Raw genomic sequence first — 21,929 nt, 5'->3', positions numbered from 1 at the left:
GGTACCTCAAGTCTATAATAATAGGATCATTTCAAGTTTTCTCATGTTCCTAAAATTTAGGATTGCAATCATTCTTTTAATTCAAAAGCATTTGAAAGCTCTCCAAAAATTTAAAAAAATCATTTGGAACAAGACAGAATAATTTACCATTATTATTGTACTTCAGTGTTTTATCAGCCCCAATTCAGAGAATGGCAGACAGCCAAAAGACATCTGTCCTCCGCACAGTCCCTCCTGTGCGTCCTCACTCCACAATTCAATGACTAGTGAAAGCTGGCATCCAGAAAGGGAGAATTAGAAGAAGGTTCTATATCGAAGAAGCTCTTTAACAATTTTTGGAGCTACATGCTTTCCTATTCTTTAGCTATTTTCTGCTTTCTTCCCATTTTTATTTATTTATGTATAAACAATGCTCCCAGATATCCTTAAATATTTTGGAAAAATATGAATGGTAGTCTTATCTTTTAAACATCTAAATGTTTAAAACATTTAAACATCTAAAAGTCCAACTGAGTTGCTATATTTAATTATATATATTGTGGTTGTATGACTTGAGCTGCTTCCGAATACTACGCGGTTGGGAAGAGTCTACCCTGGTAATTCTAGCAAGGCCCAGGCTTCCCTTGCTCCACTGAGCCCCTTCCCCCACTCCTGCCTCACTCTCAACTGTATTCTTTAAGGCTCCAGTGTCTTCTCTGTGAAGGCTTCTCAGATGCCGTCACGTGAACTCCATGCTCCTTGCTGGGTTCTTTCACTGGACCTTGTAGAAGTCTCGATTCAAACTCATGTAGTGCTGTGTTTTAAGTTCTTCTGTATTCCTTAAGTTTATCATCATGAACAACAAGGTGAGAGAGGGTATTCAAAACCTTTAAAACCCAGCAGTGTGTAGATGTTGACCAGTCAGAATGGAAACCAGCTTGAAATTACACCGGTGTAATTGGGGCTAAATAAGAAATCTCCGAACTAGCTTCTGAGCTCATTAAGTACAGGACTTCTGCACAACGTGGTGTTCTTGGGACCTAACACAGTACTTGGCATTTGGTTGACCAATAAGTGTTTTATGAGTGAATGAATGAGACGTCAAGGAAAGTTATGCATTAATTCCAGGACAGCTCTTGAAATCTTAGTAGTGATTTCAGGATGGCCGGGCACCATTTAGCCTTAGACATTAGTTTAGCTCGAGGCAGGTGTGTTGCTCCACAAAGGAGGCGATCCTACGGACACAGTCCACAAGGTCTACACCCTGAGTTGTCCCGCAGCCAAATTGCCCTGGGCCATCTGCTCTCAAACACTTTTCTGGTATATTTTTGAAGGACAGAATGGGTTAATTAAATTGGATTTGTGGAAGAACAGATAGTGGGAAAACCTACTTCTCAAAGAAAACAGTCTATGATGCCATTAAAAAAAAAAATAACCTGTAGTTAATTATTTAAAACATCTCAAACATTTTGAAAGCTGTTATTCCTCATGAATTATTATTATTATTTTTTAATTTTTATTTATTTATGATAGTCACACACACAGAGAGAGAGAGAGAGGCAGAGACACAGGCAGAGGGAGAAGCAGGCTCCATGCACTGGGAGCCGGACGTGGGATTCGATCCCGGGTCTCCAGGATCGCGCCCTGGGCCAAAGGCAGGCGCCAAACCACTGCACCACCCAGGGATCCCTTCCTCATGAATTATTATCACATATGGAAGAATATATACTGGATGAGAGTCATTCTTCGTTTAATGTTTATCTAGTGTGGGAAAAGATTATTTAGATACAATTTGGAATTATTTAAAATGAAGAAATACATGTTCAGTTTCCCTCGGGATAGTAATTCTTCAGAGCCCTTTTTTTTTAAATGTCAACCTGGTTTCCAACTATCTTTCCTGTGAGCAATTCCTTTATCTTATTCATTGGAATAGGTTTGGTTCCTTTGCACTTCTTTCTGGCAGCTGAAACTTTCTGCTCAGCAGAGCGGCGGTTCCTTCTGTCCTCCCCTAAGCAGATGCATATACGCTCAAAACACATGTTGAACCCAAGAGTCAATTGTTCATATTAGACTGACTCAGAGGAGTGAGGGTGGAGGCCTATGGTAGCTCTACATAGAATAATTATTTACCTTTACTTAATGTAGTGCTTCTAAATGATGAAACCACAGCAAGGATTAAAGGGCATGTTAAAGTTCTGTCCCCCAGTGCAAGTTAAGATGGAAATGAGGGTGGAGCTATAGGAAGCTTTAAACCAGCAGTCCAAAGGTCCCAGCTTTCTCCTAGGAGACCGTGTGATGGCAGGCAAATCTTGGACTTCTGGCGAAACTTCTTTTCATCAGAAGGATTAAGCATTTGGCTTAGCTCACCACTAAAGTATTACCCAGCCCCAAAATTCTACAATTTTTTTAAAGATTTTATTTATTTATTCCTGACAGACACAGAGAGAGAGGCAGAGACACAGGTAGAGGGAGAAGCAGGCTCCATGCAGGGAGCCTGATGGGGACTCGATCCCAGGACCCCAGAATCACGCCCTGAATCAAAGGCAGACCCTCAACCGCTGAGCCACCCAGGCGTCCCCCAAAATTCTACAATTCTTCAAAAGGGTTTCCATAGTTTTTCGTAGTTGTGATAAAGCGGGTGTTGAGGAAGAAGAATTTTCTTCTGCCCTTTAAGGTGCTTCTAGTTGGATTAAGAATCAAATTGATGAGACTGATTAACAAGAGAAAGTCAAATTTAGAATCCACGCGAACATGAAATTCCAAAGATAATGAAGCACCATGACACTTAGATGAGGTAAGGAGAGGGGAAGGGTCTGAGGACACTAAGGGGGAGAGAGACCATTAGCAGGAAGGTGAGAGGACATGTTTAGAAAACAAAGGCCACCCAATTTTGTAGATAAATTTCTTAGGAAAAGAGGAATCTTTGTTAATACTCTCTTCCTGGTATAAACTGGCAGTTGAAGGGGAGGTAAAAAGCTTTTCCTGAATCTGCTGGTTTAGATTGTTTTTCATGCGAAATAATGTTCATGTGAAATGAACCATCTTGGGGTGGGCTGCCCTTGGCCCCCACACAGGTTATGAACTGAGCCTGTTCTGCTTGACCAAAGGCCTCTGTCACCCTAAACGCCCTAAATGCTGGCATTATGACAGCTGGCATCTCTTCATCACACAAACAGTCCTTATCGTTTCAGCTCCATCATGTTTTTGGAGTTACTCTCTTTCATTTACTGATTGATTTCAAGGCACTGTCCCCTTCTAAAATTATGCCTGGCATTTATTATTCAAAGTAAGAGAATTACAAATTTGCTTTCTTAAGACATCAATGTAAATAAGTAATTTATTCTTCCAAAAATGAGACCAAGACAATAGAAATTAGTCCAAAACATGAATGCAAAAAAGATGAGAATAATGATGCTTGATCTTAAAAATTAACATTTTCTGTGGTTATGAGGAAAGTGCAAGCAAAAAGACGGAGCTGCTTTTCATAGGCTGGGTCTCGGTGCTTCAGAGAATGCTCCTGGATGAGGTCATCCTATGTCCTCCAATTTACAGTACTAAAACCCTATTTTCTTACTCTAGTTACAGGTAAGTTCTAAATGATTGAGTCATTTAGAAGGAATTGATTTGTTTACAGTAATGCCAGCTGTTAGTTTATGCTAAAAAAAAAACAAAAACTAAGAAGTAGACTAGCATCCCATGGAGGTGGGCAGCAAATTGTGTTTTTTTTTTTTCTTATAAGAAAGTTTATTTATGAAATTAAATCATTATTAGAAGGTTCCTCAGTAATGATAATGTTACAAGGTGGGGAGTCACACAAATCTGGGGACAATTAAAAGAATAGTGGAGACTGAGGAAGTCTCATCACCAATCTCTATTATAAGTCTTTATTTCTAGATGGGAATTAACCAGTCCCTTAGACAGTAATGGAAACACACTGGCCATTTTTTTAAAAAGATTTTATTTTTTTATTTATTCATGAGAGACACACAGAGAGAGAGAGAGAGACAGAGACCCAGGCAGAGGGAGAAGCAGGCTCCATGCAGGGAGCCCGATGTGGGACTCGATCCCAGGACCCCGGGGTCACGCCCTGGGCTGAAGGCAGCGCTAAACCATTGAGACACCCAGGGATCCCCCCACACTGGCGAATTTTTGCTATTGAATCTGTGTACTTGGAATGTTGTAATCACCATAAACTTTAGTTCTGATGATACTATCTTTCTGATTAAAGATTTTCCAAGATTATAGTTCTCCCAATTTAATTATATTTCAAATGCTTTATTTTATAAGGCACAGGGAGTTGTTTATTGAGATTTCAGAAATACAGTTGTCTGAGCAACCTATTTATAACTCTTCTCCTTGGAGGGGTATTTCTTAAGAAAATGTCAAAGCCAATCATGTTCATGCAGGTTATAGCTAGTACTTGTTTCTTACCAATGTTCATAAATGTACCTTATTTTGGATCTGCGACCCTTATCCAAGCTTACTGAGTGGACTGAGATTGGCTCTACCAGGCAGAGAGCTTACCTACATAGTGGTTCTCAGGGATTTGCTAAAATTTTGCTAAATGGCAAGCATTTGTAAACTTCTATTTTATTTTATTTTTTTTAGTTTTCTTCAAGACAGAATTCATTGACAAGGCTCTGTTTGTCTCATGTAACTCATTGTTACATGTGACTCTCAGTTTTCAATATGTAATAAGGGTCAGTAATTGTAAAATACAGTAAAAAATTGAATATAAAGCCAAAGTAAATTTCTTTTTTACTAGGCAGATTGAATCATGGGTAAAATATTGAAACATTTACAGTATCTAAAATGAATTTTTTGACTAACCAAAGTTATTTAGATCTCTTTTTTTTATTAAAAAAAGGAAACCTGAAGAAAGTTCAAGTTAGTTACTTGGCTAAAAATATTGATTGTATTCACTGTTTTTTAAAGTTAAAATAAAATTATAAACTTCTGAAGATAGTTTGGTTTAGGAACCATTGTCTCAGGATATGTTCTGAGCAAAAATATATAATGAGCACTCCTTTGGAAGTGATTTTTGTGATCTATTCAAAATACCCATATAGCTTAACTTGATGGCTAATATTGCCAGCAACACTGACTCCCTGTTCCTATTAACACAAAATTTTTATTTGGGAGAGTCGACACTTAAGTTCAAATTTTCAGAAGAGAGTAGAGTTTTAGGAATGAGGAATAAGACAAAACATGTTGAGCATAAATTATCCTGCATAGTCAAGGTAAGGTATGGGCAGCTGGAGACCCTAGATGGACAACAGGATATTAGGTGTGAAAGTACTAAAAACAAGAAAGGGAGTACAGAAAAGTAATGGAGTAATGTTTTCACGCCTATATGGGTCTACATATCCTCATGCATTTTGAGTTCAACTCCCACCTATGCAGTTTAACATGTAGGACCTCTGAAAGTCCTCTTACTCCAAAATATCCCTTCTGACATTCCTCCACAGTTGCCTGAAATTCTCATCATATTTATTTTGGGGGGATAATAGCAAGGATGATCCTGCCCTTTTCTTCTAATCAGCCTATAAGCATCTTGTTAACAAGGATCTGTATCCTATTTCTCTGAACCCTCACACAGTGCATAACAGGTGACCTGTTCATGTGAAGGAAGGTGGGGCGTCTTCATTTCTACCTGTTGCAACCTCCGCTCACCTTGCTATCCGAGGGGCACGGAGAAGAGAGAAGTGCAGGCTCCATAGAGGGATACTAGTAAGAGTAGGAATGAGGAACATTGGGCCACACACTGGCCTGGTCTCAATTTTCTCGTTGGAGGAAGATTTCTCATAAAGATGTTTTGTTGATCGAGTGCCCTTGCACTGATAAGAATCTTGCATCATCTTTAGAAGATGGCGTAATGAGGAAAATGTGGGCTCGGGAGGCAGAAAACAGAATTGATTCCTGGCTGTGGGACTTTGAACAAGCACCTCTCAGCTTCAGTTCCTGATCTATAACATGGGATACGACGGTAACTACCCTAGCCTTGTGGGATCCAGTGTCTTCTCTAGCCACCTAATGTCTGCTACACTGGAGTCCACCTCTTTTACTGCTCCTCATTTCCCTACCATCCCCAACATACCTGGTCAGGCGGGCCAGGGATCAGCACAGTAATAGTTATTCCTTAAAGCTTGAAAATTACTTACTTAAATAAAAGAAAAATCCTTGCCATGTTCTGATTTCAAATAACATGAAGGTCAATATCAACTCAGTCCAGAGACAAATTCCAAGTTAGTGTAGCCTGATCTGAAATCTTCTTCTGGGCCCTTAGACTACATGTAGGAAACCAGTTCCCTGTGCCTTTTCACATTTGATATCCGTTGGTACACAGCTGAGTATGATTTTCAAGGTTACAATTTACAGAATTACAATAGGGCAGAACATTTCATTGCTGTTACTCCTTAGATTTTTCTGATTAAACAGGAACTGAGTTTTCTTGGTTGAAGAATGAAGAGTGGAGCAATGTGGTGGGTTATTTGTTTATCTTGCCCATAATCTAATCTCTGCATGCTGGGTATTATTTCTTTCGTAGTGTTCTTCCTCCTTCTGCTATTTTAAACTATCTTTTAATATTTCAACTGATGTTGTATATTGAACAGATGTCTTGAATTATTTCAGCATGGTGTTCTGAGAAACCTAAGAACAATTAGTTTTAAAAATCGCTATTTGTTGCTTTTCCAAAACTTGGTAAAAAAAAAAAAGTGTTTCCTCTATTTTTTTTCTTTCCACAGTAGTACTCTTGATTTCATCTTTTGAGGTCAATATGTTGCCTCATATCTATATTAATTCACTGGAGCAAGGCCCTGAGTACATTTGTCATATGTCCAATTTGGTTATAACCAAGCTAATGAGTAACATTTGTTATTAATTACATCAATAAAAACATCATAATCTTATAACTCTGGTTTGAGCCTAATAGAGTAGGAGGTTTGAGGGATAAATATCCACAGGCAATTAATGGACCATTCTTTAGGAAAAAAAATACTAAGAATCATTTTAATAGCCTCTTTGCATCCTAACCAGACTTCAGTCAAATCAAACCATTTCTGGCTATAAAAAAAAATGTAATCGGTTCCTCAAAATTAAATCCAATGAACTTGTCTCTGTAGAAGGTCAAATAATATACTCTCATGAAAGAAAATGGTTCCTCATTTAATGCATCAGTTATTAAAAAGATGTTCTATTTTCCTGTTTGGGTTCTGTTTTTTTTTATTACTGCATATTAAAGTACCCATCTTGCCAACAAGCAAATGATATGCTAACTGAACATGGCTTGGCTGAAAGTGATGATGGAAGGGCCAGAGAGACCTATCAGCTGCATTATTATGCCTAAGCAGTGGAAAATCACTGAACTACCATCACCTTCTCTAGTTTGTGCTTATATGACTCATAGAAACAACATTAAAATATGGTGGATGATTTCTACTTTTTAAAAAAGAAGACATCCAAAGAATCTTATAGAATCTTAGATTTTGGTGTCTCTTTGTTGGTAGAAGAATCATACAGCCTGCATTTTCTTAAGGAATGTAGAAGAGAGGAAGGGAGGAGAAGGGGAAAGGAGGGAAGAGGAGAATGAAAGAGAGAAAGGTAGATAGAAAAGGAAAAGGAGAGAGTGGGATTAGGTAAAAAGACAGAGAACTAGACACTTTGTCATAACAGAGAATGACGCCATGTTCATTGAAAACATCTTACCAAACGCTGCTGGATACTTGGCATATCTTACGGTGTATAATCCTTTGAGGTATGTTTTATCTTCAGTTTTGAGTTAAAGAAACTACAAAGGCTTACAGTGCTCCAAACAGCTTGTCCAAGGCCACACACTACCAGGTGAACCACTTATCTTTTTGACTTTGAAGCCCATGATCTTTTCATTGGGTAATGCTAGCAAAAGGCACATGGTATCTAGTTTTTGGTAAGGAAAATCCATTCCAGTCTTACTAAAATTAAATTTCAATATATCATCATTACTTTCTAGCCTAATTGAAAAGTTGATTAGGTTTCAGACATGATGAAAATAAAGGAAATAGAGATTGCAATTTCTTGGCAGGTATGTTTGGATGTGCATGTAAGTGTGTGTGTGTATGTGTGTATGTGCATACGTGCGTGCTTATTTCTTCAATGAGCTAAGTCTCTATGTCCTACAGAAAAAGGCCCTCATCAGCTAGAAGCTACAGATACATCTCATCTGGGCTGGTTGGAATGATTCTCTCCCTGTCCTTCCTATTTTGGTTCTTGGATAATAATCTCCAACCCAAGGACAAGAGAAGTTGTAGATGACCAGGGGTGTTATAAAGGTCATTACTTTAAACAAAGCTTCTACTGGCCAAGACAGAAGGTCTCCAGTAAAAGCAGCTGAGCCTAGCTCAGAGGATAGTGCTATAATTAAAAGATTCTAGGACCAGTGAGGATGCTTTGGTTGGTCTGGTTAGTGGCATGTAGGCCCTGAGATTTAGCTATTTCCTTTTTTAAAAAATCGAGATATAGCTCACATACCATAAAATGTACCCTTTTAAAGTAGGCTATTGAGTGTTTTTTTTTTGTATATTCACAATGTTGTGCAGTCATCATCACTCTTGAATTCTAGAATATTTTCATAACCTCAAGAAGAAATCTCATTACTCGTTAGCAATCACTCCTTATTCCCCCCTCCAGTTCTTTGCAAACATAATTCTACTTTCTGCCTCTACAGATTTGCCTGTCTAGCTACAGTTTATATGCAAATAGAAGGCCACACATTTGATGATATTTCCTGTTACTGTTAATATTATTCCCATGTGGGCACTGGACAGTACAGTAGGCTGTTTACCCAGGTGTTAAAGTGAAGGACCCAGTGTAATTTCCCCACACCCCATCAAATGTACCCAGCCTCAGTTTCAGCATAGGGATTACATTTCCCCCTGGAGTTTATAAGCTTCCTTTGGACTCCTTGAGTTGTGGATACTAGAAAAATCATTAGAAACTCAATTAAATTTGAGTCTTAACTAGAAATGTTTAGCCTCTAATCTCACACAAGCAAATATTCATTAGACCCATTACTTCTATCTGGTTTTTCTCTTTGTTGTTAAATCTTACTTCTCCAAACATCATTTGTGTGCAATTTAAGATCTCCACAAGATCTTCCAATCCCTTGAAATCCATTACCAAAGCCAGAAATCCAAGAATCATTTTAGACCTTTCTTCATGGTTTTATTTTGCTTCCTCTTTCAGCCTAATAAACCATCATCAGACTCTATAGATTTTAACCACCCACTGCAATATCTTTCCCACCCCCGCCTTCATTTCTAGATCTCCTACCACTGTGAGAGCTCCTTCAACATGGAGTATGTATGATGACCAGATTGCAAGTACTTCTTTTCTGGTTTCCCTGCCTCCCATCGTGCCCCACTTCATTATCCCCAGTAGTGCACCCAAGTGGTCTTCTAATAATGTCAATCTGTTTATATCCCATCCCTCATCTTAAAATTCTTGAAAATCTCTCCACAGTTTTCAGGATGGAGTTCAAAATGTACTAGTTTCTCCACAATCTGCCCTTAGGCTCACCTTCCACAATTTTTCACTTGTACCCTTCCCTGCACCCACACTGACTGGCTTATCTACCCCAAATGGGTCACTCATCTTCAGGTTCACTGTCCCTGCACATATCTTTGCATTATCTTGAATGTTATTATCTATTTTATTCTTTTATTAATCCTTATGTTGTAATCTCCCTTGTCTGGAATGTAGGCCCTTTGTGGATGGAGACTGTATCATTTGTTCATCTCCACACCAAGTGCTCTGTTCATTACTGTGAAACTTTACACATTTTCCTCACTTTTCTATAATATCAATGCAATTCTCAATATCTACAACCATATTGGAAATGTATCAAAAATACAGATTTACAATTTGTAGCGGCTAGTATAATACCTAAGAAAATGTCCTTAGTATCTATTGAATGGACAAGAAGGAAAGAGAAATGAAGAAAGAAAATGAAAGAGAAACAGAACCCAAATGCTGCTTTTTTCATGTGCTGCATGAACTCATAGTGGGATACAGCACTTTGCCCTTAAAGCCCACCATGCCAAAAAAGCATAAGAGAATGAAACAAGTTTTATACTGTTGTTTGGAAAAGTTTTGGAAGACATGAAGGAGAGACTTCATAACGTAAAACACTTGGTAAACATAAAAGTCCCTATTTGACCTTTTTGTTTTTCCCCTCTTCTCCAAGAAGACATAGCAATCTTAACATACATGCACATAAAACACAGCATCAAAACATATGAGGCAAAAACTGATAGAATTACAAGGCAAAATAGATTAACCCATTATGAGAGTTGAAGGTTTCAACCCTGCTCTATCAGAAATGGACAAATCCAGCAGGCAGAAAATCAATAAGGACATAGCTAAACTCAAAACCCTATCAATCAACTGGACATAGTGGACATCTACAGAGTACTTCATCAACAACAGCAGGATATACATTCTTCTCAAAGTCACATGGAGCATTCACCAAGGTAGACCAGATTCTAGGCCATAAAATGAACCTTAGCAAATTTAAAAGAATAGAAATTACACAATGTCTATCCACTCTCAGATCATAATGGAATTAAACCAGATATCAATAACAGAAAGATAGTTGGAAAATCCCCCAAATACTTGGCAATTAAACAACATACTTCTAAATAATGGATGGGTCAAACCAAAAAAACTCAAAAGAAATTTAAAAATATGTTGAAATAAATAAAAATGAACACATAACTTATCAAAATTTGGAGATCCTGAGAAAGCAGCATTTAGAGGGAAATTTATAACATTGAATGCATATATCAATAAGAAGCAGCTCAATCTATGCCATGGAACTTGGCAAAGATTCCGGACTTAGAGGCACCCATGATTACACAAGATGGGGCTGAATACAAAAAGAATTAGTTAAAAGCCTCTGTGAACATCAATTAGGCCTGATGATCCTTTCTTCCATTTCCTGTAGCTTAATCCTACCAAGAAACTGTACATTTATTTTGTAGAGAGTAAATCTCAAAAACACCTGAATAACATAATATAGGGAAGAGCTGCTACAATAAAATGGTAAATGATAAACTAACAATAAAGACTATATGTGGAAACTTGAACTCCCACCTCAGTGCTCCTTGCTCTGTGAGCATTCAAAGTCAAGAATAGGCTTTCCCTTTTTCCTGGATAAATCTTACAGAATTCTTCTCTGGAGAAACTGAAGTGTTCCAAAGAAAAGACCTGTGGATACTACCCTAGCAGGAAAGCAGACTCATTCTAGGCAAATTCAAACAAAGAGACATTAATGAAGGAAGTACTTACAGTCTGTGCATGAACGAAGGAGGGATGATGAGTTACCTAGCAACTAGCAACAGTAAGAAGTCACTATATCCCCAGGGTTGAAGGCACAACCTGAAGGAGGGAATTATTTCCCTGGTGAAAAGTAAAACAGTGCAGTGGAACCCTCTCAGCAGAAACGAAGTGTGGAGAGTTACAGATACTGCAAGAGACTGCTGAAGCAGGGAGGAGAGCAGGGAAAAATGCCCTCAGTCCAGTTATTTAGGGAGCCCTGGTGTGTAGTTCTCAGGGTCAACCTCAGGGGACACAGAAAAGGACAGAGAAAAATAGAGAAAAGACAAGATGAGGTTCAGTGCACAAACAATACCTAGCAAAGATATGACACTTGGAGGTCTTCTAATGAAACCTCTGTGCTCCAATTTCAACACTCCATAAATCTGGTAAAGTGAACTTCCTCGTGGCACTGTAGTACTGCATTCTTAAATATGGTCAGTCAGCCAAGGATAACCCAACAGTTCGAAAAGGCCTCCAACTTAAAAGACAGTTGAAAGACAAACCAACCATATAATTAGTCAAAAATCAGAAACTCCAGAGGACAAAAGAAAAAACAGTATATTTAAGTATATTTAAGTCCGCATTCTCAGAGAATTGATTATATTTCATTCATAAAACAAAAGCCAGAATATTTTTAAACAGCAGCAGAAACAGCAAGCTTTCGGAAATGAAAAATATAGTAAAATAAATCAATAAAAGAATTATAAAGTCAGGAAATAATTGAGGAAGTAGAACAAAAAGGCAAAGAAGTTTAAAAGAGGAGAGGACATTGGATGCTAAATCCATGATCTCTAACATCTGACTCATAAGAGTTCCCAAAAGAGTGAACAAAGAAAAATAGAAGGGAGAACATTTTCAAAGAATTTATCCAATAACGTCTGAATCACTGAAGAATGTAGGACTTCAGAGGGAAAGGATCATTAAGAGTCCAATGAAATGAACACAATTTCACACCACCAGGGATAACAGGAATTTGCTAAAAGCCTTTAGAGGTCGAACAAATTGATATTCAAGGAACTGAGGGCGAAGTGGCATTAGACTTCTCAATAGCAACATTGGAAATTAGATGACAGTGGAAAAGATATCTTCAAAATTATGAGGAAAAATGATTTTTAACTTAGAATTCTATACCCGTCCAAGTGATTTGTCAAGATTAACACTAGGAGACCACACTTTCAGACAAGTCTCAAAAACTTATTTGTTTGTGTTATATCTTAGTTGTTAATGAAGGATGTATGTGTATGCTATCAAATTAACATGTTTTACTAAATTGGTGTCTCCAGGTAAGGAGAAAGAGGAAAAGGTAAAATCCCAGATTGACAACTATGCTGTTAGGCCTAGAAGGGAGCGTAGGCCTAGGGAGCCTGGATTGAATGAAGAGGAGAGACGTTCCCAGGATGAGTGTCTAAAAAAAAAGGGACTTAATTATCTGGTGTGCCTAATAGTGACTCAGATGGCCTTAACATTTCCATCAGCTTGACTAAAGTCTAGACAGTTTTCCTTATTATGGGCCCCTTACATACCTTTTCTTAGAGCATTTACTTTAGAAAACTTGCCATTGTAAATTCTTTCTCTGCCCCCTAGATTTGCCAGTTGTACAGTCCAGGAACATCTTCCTCAATGACTTGGGACCTTTGAAATGTAATCATCAAGTAAGTTAGAGCGCCTGTCTCCTGGTGTCTGTGGAAGAGTAGGAGCCTAACTTTGTTAGGTGCCAGTTAACAGGTGTCCTGGTCATAATGATCACTCTCTCAGCTAATGTCCATCAGTATTTTCCCATCAGTATTTTTGTGGTACTTAAAAATCACCACTTTCTGTTCTGGAGAAGTTGAGTTCAACCTATCTCCCCTACTGCAATAGCCCTAAGTAGGCTCCACACCCAGGGTGGATGGACCCCAGTGCAAGACTTGAACTCATAACCCTGGGATCAAGACCTGAGCCAAAATCAGGAGTTGGATGTCCAACTGACTGAGCCACTCAAGCGCCCCTGTAATAGTCTTAAATTAAGTCTTCCTTCCATGTTTAACCTATCCAGTGCAATTTTTCTTTGATAGTCCCAAAAATAGTATGAAGAGGTGTTTATTCATTGTATTGGATAGTCTGGGAGGAACTCATAATAGTGACATAGAAAACTGAAGTAAGAAGAAGTAAGTGATTAGTAAATTCAGTGTTTTCTTGCTGTATCTTTTTCTATTCCTAAGTTTCCTCCCCCAAAGTCTTCTTTCTCTCTTACCTGAGCCACAAACTGCATTTTGCTTATGCATTTCTTGTACAATATTTTGTCCCTCCTGGAATGCCAAATCCCAGTCTTCCATAATAAGAAGTCTGTAGGCTTACGTTCTGCCCTTTCATTGTCTTCCTTCCCAATTCAACACAGTATTTAAACTTTCTAGATTTTTAAATCTCATGTCCTGGGTGGGACAGTGCCTTACATTTACCTAGCATTTCATGGCCCACAGAGGGCCCTTATGCACCATCTTATTTGATCCTTATAACAACCTTGTAAGGTAAGTTTTGGTGCTGGATTCAGAAAAATGTAGGTCAGTACCCTAGATCTAGTTGAGTTTTCTAATCTAAGCCGCAATCTTACGTTACAGTGAAGTGGGTAGTACGTAGCTCATAGGACAGTTGTGAGGATAAAATGAGATCATGCAAATAAATGCTTTGCACAATAGCTGGCATTGTCAGCACTCAGTAAGTCTCTTATAGATTATAGTTATTTTACAAGGGAAGACTATAAAGTTTAGAGTCAAAAGAAGAAAAGTCACTATATCATGAAACATATACACTTAAATGTGTATATCTTTTGATTCCAAAAGCAATTTATATCGACTGTCTATCTCAGGCTGTCTCTCTAAATATGTATTTTTAAAGCAGTACCTTCATTAGAATTCATTAACTCATTATTTTAGGTGAGATGTTTAATACATAGGTATCTTTTAAAGAAGAGTGTGGACTACAGTGTGATAGGGAAGGAGATACTGGACCATCAGTAGCAGTGGGGAGGGGGACAGAACAAAAAGGGACCTAACCTCTCAGGCAGCTGTGAACAGCTGGGAGGCAGGGAGAGGTGAAGGGGCTGAGGTGGGGTCACTAAGATGAAGAGCAGAGGCATCATGGTTGCAATCTGTGGCACCTGAAGACAAACAGCTCGTGCCTGTTCATGTGTATCTGCTACGCCCTTACCATCTGCTGTTCTTGACAGTATTGGAGGAACCAGGCTAAATAATATCCCTGAAAGGAAGAACCACTGGAACAGAAAAGGGTCCTCTAATTTTAAGCCCGGGGTGCAAAGCATGGATTTAATTCATCCATAGGAGCAAAGAGAAAGGTGAGTTCTGTACGCATTTTTATTTATCAAATTTTTAAAAGTTTATTAATTTATAAACTCTTCACCCAAAATGGGGCTTGAATGCAGGATTCTGAGATCAAGAGTTGCATGCCCCACCAACCGAGCCAGCGAGGCACCCCTGTAAATGCATTTTTAAAACAGAGTGCCTGTGATGAAACAGACTGTGAGCGGACGTTTCACGGACAACAGCGCAGACCTGGGAACTGAGCTGTCTCTGTGACGGCTCTGCCCAAGACCTGCTGTTGTTTTCACTTTCTGATGTCTTTGTTCAAACCATATGGTGTAGAAACAGTACATATTTGTAAACAAATTGACAATGATTCTACATTCCTTCTGCGTATGTGACTTGTTTTCATCTCAGATTTATCACTCTCTAGGAAGAGAAGAGGGACTTGATTTCAGACAACTTGTGCCCTTAGGAAACTCGTAAGATGATTTTTCGGTGTGTTTGTTTTCCTATTTGACACAGTGCTGAACCTCAGCGTAGCAGAATAGGTACGGTGGAGAGCTGTTTCTGGATTTTGTAACGTTGGTTTTTTTAGTAATTGAAGGGATCTCTATAGTGAGTGTAAGCATTCATATCCTTCTTAAATTCCTTGAGAAGATTTTGAGATTTTCACTGATTTTGAATTTAATTTTATGATTTTGAATACTTAGGGTACCCTGACTCTGGGTAGCTTTTGAAGATAAAACAGGCACCTTCGGGGTTATTGAAGGGCAAAGGCGGTACGAGACAGGGAGTGGCTGGGTTAGGTCTTCAGACTTCTCAGACTCTGTAAGCTCTTGGCAGATGTTTGTTTGTTTTGGTTGGTTGGTTGGTTTTGACTGCTGAGCGATTCAAGCTGACTTTGGCCCTGATGACTTTGTGGTAGATTCTACATGTTAGAGCTGGAAGGAGCCACAGAAGTCACTACAGATGAGAAAACTAAGACCCAAGGAGCATAGCTACTTGTTCTGTACCTAGTAAGATATTTTATTCACTATGCGCATTACCCTAAAAATACCTTCATAACCCACACTTTCAAGTACAAATAATGGCCAGGTGTCCCTTCAGGTTCCCCATCTCCATCTCCATGCTCAGCCCTGCAATCTGCCTTCCACCACTGGGCTCATTGCTATCTGAAAGCCATTATTCTTGTACCATTTCCATCCCTTCTTGCATCCTCCCTCTAAAGCCTTCCCATTCTGTACGTTATTCCACAGATGCCAACTGACTAATCTGATAAATTTGTAATCAATCTGCTAACAGAGAAGATGAAAGGCCCAAATTGGAGAATATTCCTGTAATGTTAACAACACTTGGCAGAAATTTCGGAGCTGGCCACCATTGTCCTTTCTCCACACATTGTTTGGGCTGTTACCACACACCAAGCCTGACCCTAGAAAACTATGCTTTCCTTTCCTATGCTTCAAGCTCTACCCAAAGACCTCAGGGTTCCTTGCTTTGATCTAGGTTCTAGTTTGGGTACTGCCCCTACTTTTTCCTTTCTTAAGGGATTTTAGTCATAAAATATGTGCGTGAATGATGCCTTTGTCTCTGAAACTCCAGAACTCAAGCATAATCTATATTTCTGTGCTCCCTCTGAAGAGTCCCACTGTGGTTACCTTTTCCCCTGATGTGAGGATTTTCTTTTGATGTACTTATTCAACTATACACAGACCAGGATATTCAAGGGTTTGCTGGATCAGATTCAAAGTGAGTAGTCCTCAGATGCTTCCTGAAAAAGTTCAAGAAATAACAGCATAATTAATTAGGGAAATGACAACTGTATGCATGACCAAGTATACAATGCCTTAGGAAAGCATCCTCTTATGAGACTTTAGGAAGGGCAAGTAGTACTCAGTGATTAAGAACATGGACCCTGGAACAAGAGAATCCTGGGTTCAGATCCTGGTTGAGTCCATTACTAGCTATGTGACTTTGGGAAGATTACTTAAACTCACTGTGCCTTAGTTTTCCCATATATAAAGTGGAAGATAAAAATAGTGCACATTCCAGAGTTGTAGAAATTATATAACTAAATGCATATAAAGTTACAATAAGAATTATGTATTCTAAAAAAAAAAAAAAAGAATTACGTATTCTAGGGGCACTTGGGTGGCTCAGTTGATTAAGCATCTGACTCTTGCTTTCAGCTCAGATCATGATCTCAGGGTTGTGAGATCTAGCTTCACTCGGGGTTCAATGTGGAGTCTACTTGGGATTTTCTTTCCCTTTCTCTCTCTTCCTCTGCCCCTCTCCCCCCACCCCCTGTTCACACACTTTCTCTCTCTCTCAAGTGACTAAATATTTTTTTTCAAATGACTAAATCTTAAAAAAAGAATTAGGTACTCCAAACTATAATATCATATACATAATTATATATAGGTATTATACAATAGGTATTATATATAATTATATATAGATATTCTAAAATATCATATATATAATTCCATGCTTAAAAAAAGCACTTTGGGGTAACTCATTTAGTTCCCACTTTGTTTCAGCTCAACAAACATAAGTTGAGCAGCTGAGTTCTCTCCTGGACTCGGGCGATGTGAGGATTAATAAGACGAGGTCTGCAGTGTTAAGGGTTCAGGGTTCCACTGAGGAAAACAACACCTTGTGCCTCTCTTGATTGATTCGAACCCTCAGAATCATCACTGCCTCTCTGAGCCTTGTAGACAATGAATATGAAGAATCAGATTGATGATGGAAATTCCCTCAAATGATCCACGCACCTCCTGTGAGCACGAGGACCCTGTTTCCCTCTGCACAGCTTCACCTCGGAATGGTTCCTATATACTTTTCCCGTCTGCTATAATTCTCTGAGGTAGGCAGTTTAGAAAATTGATTTTAGTAAGTCCTAATGTTTAACTAGTATGAACAGGAGCACATTTTCATAGAGAGAGATGATTAACTTGATTTCATTTTCACATGACTATCCCGTGATAAGTTGAATTCCTAAAATAAAAACATGTGTCATTTTTCTTCCAAAGGGCAGCTATTAGGTGCTCAGTTAGACTTTTCCCCTAATAGCAGGACTTCCTCACCCTCAGAGTTGCTGCCCAGATGCCTAAGGAAAAGTCCCTTGGATTAAACAGAATGTGAATCAGCAAATAATTTTTTAGCAAGATCTGCCACTAAGGTGGCAGTCTCATCTTTCCTGACACCTGCAAGCTTTGCAACCAGAGGCTTAAGCAGCACAGAGGAAGCAGCAGCCATAGGTTTCAGGCGTGTGATTAGAGGCTGAGCCCCGGACCCGGAGCAGTTGCTGGCGAGAGTCACAGGAATGAAGAGAGAGTAGAAGAGGCCTGGTGCACACTGGATGTGGACGCAGGATCTGCCTCTCCAATGATCAAGTCACGTCCCTCAAAGTAGACTGATGTGTCATGAGGTCACGGGGAGCAAATGGAATAGATCCAAGGCCCGAGGCCCCGAGGCCCAGTGGTGGCACCAGCTGTCCTGCGGTCACAGGGTCCAAGGGTGAATGCAGTCCGGTGCATGGAAGCACTCAGAAATACTGTACTACAGTTTTTGTTTTTACATCATAAGGGTGTTTAGGGTATTTTATTATTATTATTATAATGTGGACTCATAATTCATTAACCAGAGATCCCTTTCCCCAGTCAGTGGTGCAGCATTTATTCGGAGGCACAAAACAACAAAGACAATCCTTCATCTCAAAGCTTTTAAGCCATGTAATTGTTAGATAAGGTTCAATTTGTTTGTATAAAAAAAAAAAATCTCAGTATGCGTTCAAGCAAAAAGGGTATTTGTAGAAAGAATCTAAGCATATTTGTAAAGGGATTTCAGTCATCATTGGTGTCATCTAAGTGAACGACACCACGGGAGGGTGTCCTATCAACAGGGTGGGAAGACGGAGGCTGTGGCTATGACCCTGGTCCCCCCACCCAGAGGGGCTTCCAAGGAGGCAGCATCCATCCCAGTGATAGAGGGGAAATGGGGAAGGAAGACATCTGAGGGCGGGAGGGTAGCCAAGCCAACCTTCCGGTGCCATAATAAAGACATTTTTATTTTCAGAGAAGTAGCAGTGGTGAGAGGACGAGGAATGAGGGGAAGTATGAAAAGGCTAAGCACGAAGGAAGGAGGAAGAATGCTAATTGTCCGTGATGCTAGGGAATTATTTCACAGAATGCAGTGAACTTATCCATGAGATTGCTTGTCCTACACGTGCTTTATGTGGGTAGAAAGTTAAATATTATTTTGCATGAACAGCATTGTGGTACTAGTCAGATTGCTTTGATGATTTATTCTCGACTTGGCCAACATAGCCTGGCACGTGAGAAACTGTCCTCTCAGCAGCCATAAATTTTCTAAAAGTTTCATTTCATTTTAGGGAGAAAATTAAGTGTCCACTCCAACAGTAATAAGAAAGAATAAATCCCATTTTAGGCACATATTTCTTGCTGTGAGCTTATAAATACAATCTTTACCAGCCTGTTTCTCTCTTTATGGTGAATTAATTTTGAGTCGCGGCTTTGAGGTATGCGGAGTAGGCACAGGTCCATAGAAAGAAAAGCAAAAAAAAGGATATGTCTCAGAGACAGTTTCTTTTCCTAAGATCGCCCACATGTGTACATCCTGGCCGATATCCGGCGATGCTTATTAGCAGATTGGTAGGCTGGGGCCGCATCGACGATCCTGCGCTTAAACTGCAACGGCCTTATGGGGACCGTTGGCCTTGTCCTCGGGCTCCTGGCAGCCCAGGGCAAACTTTTATTTCCAGGCATCTGCTCGCCCCTTAATTCGTGATTATCATTCCGGGGGCAGCCAGGGCCGGGAGCAGCGGCTCTAAATCCCCACTTCGGACAAGCATCTAAATGATGAAACCTCATCGGTGACTGACGGCTCCGCAGAAGGGTGATTTCTGGCGGTGTCACATCCTTCGCCTGTGATTGAGGAGACACAAACCAGCAGCATTTCGCTGCAATAACCAACATAATGAATTGTCCTATTGTATTTTCCTTTTCTTTGTTTCCTTCTCAATTTTGGGAACGCTTCAGTCTGGACCCCTAGAGGCAGTTTTTCTCTTATTAACAATAGCTCGGACAGTCACACAAATTAGGCTGTAATATTGGATTATCCCTCATTTTATTAGGCATGAAGATATTACATAAAGTGGGCTTAAATGCCGAGAATTTAAGGCCACGTTTAACTCCTGAGAACTGCATGACACTGGCAATGTTTCTATTACATTTCAAAGTTCTTTTTTTAAATTTTTGTTTCTGTTTGTTTTTTAAATTTCAAGATTTAAAACTTCAGTGGCAGCATTGTAAAATCTGTTTGCATGCACCGAGGGGTCAGTGCTCCTGGGTCCCTTGCTTGCTGTATGTCAGGCAGGTCATCTTGAGGAGTTCGGAGGGTTTGGGTAACGGGCGCCAAACATAATGATGCTGTTGATGGCCCAGGTGAGGCCCGGCGGCCCCTCCACGGACCTGGAGGGGAGGCCTCCTGGAAATGGTCCCCAGGTGCCCACCGTCCTGATGGCCAGTGACGCCACCAGAGCCAGCGCATCTGTGGACACAGGGTCCGGCCCAGGCCCGGCCTCTCTGAGTGTCACCGCGCAACAGCTTGGGCCTCAGGACGCCGGAGGCAGAGACGCCAGTGACGGTCGACAAGCCAAGGAAGGACCGTGGTATCACCGACCCAGGACTGGGGCAACCTGCGACACTCTATACAGAGTCACGGAGGTGTGTGACCTAGCAGAATGGTTAAAATGAAAAACAAATGGAAACCGGCCTAGGAAAACTCTGGAGCAGATAAAACCAGTTTCATCCAACAAACAAAGCTTAATTTAGTCTGTTTTCCAGACTGACTTGATCTGGGTCAGTGTTGCCTCTGCCTCTGGAAAACGTGAGAAAATTTCAAACTGTTTCTGAGACTGATTTCAGGTAACCATTAATCAATTCTTTATCGTTTAAGAAAATTCTAATATTATAAGCTCTGAGCTCTCCTGTCTTGCGTTCCTGCCTGTGAACACAGCGTGCACCAAACCCCCAAAGAACCGGCCTGTGGCTCGCTACAGTCGGTGTGTCTCAAATTCCGAATCCTATTCTGTTCCCCAAGAAACTTCTCTTTTTTGACGACTTGGAGTTTGCCTCTGTTTATGTCATTATTTAGGTTGACAGGATGAAAAGTAAAATAGACACTAACTTTTCCTTTTTTTTTTTTTAAAGATTTTATTTATTCATAAGAGACACACAGAGAGAGGCAGAGACACAGGCAGAGGGAGAAGCAGGCTCCATGCAGGGAGCCCGACGTGGGACTTGATCCCAGGACCTCAGGGTCACAGCCTGGGCTGAAGGCCACGCTCAACCACTGGGCCACCCGGGCTGCCCGCCACTAACTTTTCCTTTCTAGCTCTGGGCTCGGTTTGGCTCCCTCTTGTTTATGGAACATGTCCTTCTGGTTAGGATTTTGGTTCTAAAAATCTCCATCCTGTGTAAGGGATACACGCGGGTGTCACTGGACGCCTGTAACCCGGACCCAGGACTGTCAGACCCCAGGGCGCCGTCCTGCTGCTGGGCCCTGGGCTTGGGGGTGGACAAGGAGGGACATCCAGCTCCAGGACAGTGCTACTTTGCCCTCCCGGTCTTTTGGCACAGAACGTGTATTTATACACTTCCACTAATAAAGTTTAACTCTCTTCGTCTGGTAATTTCTTCTGTTCCTTTATTTAGTGGAAAGAACTTTAGATCTATCTTCCCTACTTTAAACTCATTCCCCCCATTTTCCCACTGGGGTGTAAGTTAAAAAACCGACCGCTTTTCTATTTCGGTAGGTTTGTATCTGGAGCAAGTACACAGCGCTCCTATTTCAACTCCATTTTGAGATTTTTTTTGGGGGGGGGGATGAGCATTTTTAAAAGAAAAATTTTCCCACTGGAGTAAATGATTTGCCAGCCAGCTAAAAGAGCAAGGAAATTGCTCATACTAAATCTCAGAACACTCAAAGTTCTAATGTGCCTCTGAAGTTTAGCTCTTAGAACTTCAGGTGGTCTCAAATACCTGAAGCCTAAAGGGAAGTGATACTATATAAGCAAAGGCTTCCTACTTCTAGGATTTAAACAGTAATGGACCTTGAAGAAGCATGCTAGGAATCCATGTTTAGATGCCATCTGTAGGTTAGTATTCACTTTCTTGAGATATGCTCATTAAAAATTCATATTTTACAGCATTTGCACGAATAGGTGCCCCCTCGTACATATGCTCATTACACACACACACACACACACACACA

At 40.1% G+C, this 21,929-nt stretch overlaps 1 long non-coding RNA gene across 4 annotated transcripts; it reads left to right on the top strand.

Moving 5' to 3' along the window:
* Positions 1-2,779: 2,779 nt before the first annotated feature.
* LOC112678077 (uncharacterized) lies at positions 2,780-21,348 on the top strand. Of its 4 annotated transcripts, none has more exons than XR_003147367.3 (6): positions 2,780-2,831; positions 3,436-3,564; positions 12,919-12,986; positions 14,540-14,665; positions 17,322-17,499; positions 20,867-21,348. It is a non-coding gene; the product is annotated as an uncharacterized LOC112678077 (long non-coding RNA). The 4 variants fall into 4 exon arrangements; XR_003147368.3 differs by lacking the exon at positions 20,867-21,348 and adding an exon at positions 18,711-20,859; XR_007402160.1 differs by lacking the exon at positions 20,867-21,348 and having other exon boundaries at positions 17,351-18,704.
* The last annotated feature ends 581 nt before the right edge of the window (positions 21,349-21,929 follow it).

This window comes from Canis lupus, chromosome 14 (assembly GCF_003254725.2).
Source record: "Canis lupus dingo isolate Sandy chromosome 14, ASM325472v2, whole genome shotgun sequence".
Lineage (NCBI taxonomy): Eukaryota > Metazoa > Chordata > Mammalia > Carnivora > Canidae > Canis > Canis lupus.
Note: the sequence above shows the minus strand (reverse complement) of the source record. Positions and strands in the feature narration are given on the sequence as shown.